Consider the following 1,685-nt stretch of genomic DNA (forward strand, 5'->3'; position numbering starts at 1 on the left):
CTTTTCATAAACTTATATAAGCTTTAAGGACATATGGTGTAGCAATAGTGTACATCTATCATAAGAGTGAAATATTGAAAATATTTCTAATACAAGAAGAGAGAAACATCTTTTCGACTATTAAAAATTATCTTCAAATAGCCACCACACTCCACGTCCACGTTCCGATCTCCTCATTCATAATCACCTGGGGGAGAAAAATATGGGATGAGATTCTTGCGAGTCTCAGTAAGTACAAGAGAACCATCATATGTATTTAAACAAGTCATGACATAACATAACATAACATATGCAGACATGAGAGGTTCCACCAACTTGCAGGGGTAAGAACCCTCATACGTAGCGCTATCGAGCTCCGGTCCTGAAACTTGCGTGAACATAACATAACATGAGGGACCACATAACATAATTCATGATCATGCTTAAACATCATAAATAGTTCATAATGTACTTACCTCAACTTAGTTGGACAAGATTTGAATGTTTAAGGCTTCACACCTTACCGGGTTTGTATTTCTGCAGACAAAATACATATTTTCGTGAACTAAACCTCACATAACGTTACAAAGGATTGTAGGTAATTAAATAAGGGGTTGACATGTGAAATCTCATGGAAAAAGGGGCTTCCACGCGCCCCAAGAAGAGGTGGCGCCCATTTTCGCGCCTTGGAGGCAGATTCGACACCCTTTCGTATTTTTGCCATATCTCTCTCATTTTAACTCCGAATTGACTTCCGTTTGAACCTACGGACTCTTATTTCAGTTCGCTACATGATTATGGAAAGAAATCAGACTTAACTCTCCAATTGGAAGACTGTTACAGTAGATCTTTGCAGCTATCCGCTTTCCGTCAAGCTTTTGCCTCTCCTTCGTTTTCTCTCTTGTTTTTCACCAACTTTCTCTCTTTCTTTTACAGAACTTCCTCCTCACACTCAAGATCTTATTTCTATCTGAAATTTCTCTCAAAGTAATTTGGATTTGGCTCACACAATTTTGAAATGGCTTGAGAAGTTATATTTCAAGCCTATTTATAGAATTATCCATCAAATCATAGCATGCCATGTGTCACCTTAATTATTTCGGATTCATCATTACTTCCATTTGTTACCACCCAAATGGTGACGTGTGTCCCAAACTTGGAGGTTAAGTAACGGTTTGGAGAAGACTTAGACTTATCCATGTGCTTCCATTCAAGTAATGTCATGTGTCCTATAATCATTACAATCTTTGAATTTTCCAATATTCTCAAGCAAGCTTTTATTCTCTTCCAATCCAAGCCTCCAAATCTTACCTTCACGTGGCTTATAGGATAGGAACCCATCATGGCCCTTATCTCTTCCTTTCCAAGCCAATTTCTTTCTTCCAAGCTAAGCCATTCTAAGGCTTCTAGTGTAAGCCAATCTCTTTTTTCTAAGGTAAGCCATTCTAAGGCTTCTAGTGTAAGCCAATCTCTTTCTTCCAAGGTAAGTCATTCTAAGACTTTTGGTGTAACTAATCTCTTTCTTCCAAGGTAAGCCATTCTAATACTTTTGGGGTAAAGTTAATTATTACAACTTCCAAGCTAAGCCACCTTAAGACTTTAATTGAAATCTGGGCCAATAGATTTGTGCCACGTCATCGTTGATCTTATCCTCAAACACCCAATAGGATGCTTCCACCTCACAAGGACACTTGGAGGGTGATCAT

The 1,685-nt window shown here is 38.3% G+C and overlaps 1 long non-coding RNA gene across 1 annotated transcript; it reads right to left on the bottom strand.

Annotated features, from left to right (window-relative positions):
- On the bottom strand, positions 1-976 carry LOC127802776 (uncharacterized). The gene is made up of 3 exons (XR_008023344.1): positions 599-976; positions 456-516; positions 1-361 (listed from the first exon to the last, which is right to left on the bottom strand). It is a non-coding gene; the product is annotated as an uncharacterized LOC127802776 (long non-coding RNA).
- Positions 977-1,685: the final 709 nt, after the last annotated feature.

Source organism: Diospyros lotus, chromosome 5 (genome assembly GCF_014633365.1).
Source record: "Diospyros lotus cultivar Yz01 chromosome 5, ASM1463336v1, whole genome shotgun sequence".
Lineage (NCBI taxonomy): Eukaryota > Viridiplantae > Streptophyta > Magnoliopsida > Ericales > Ebenaceae > Diospyros > Diospyros lotus.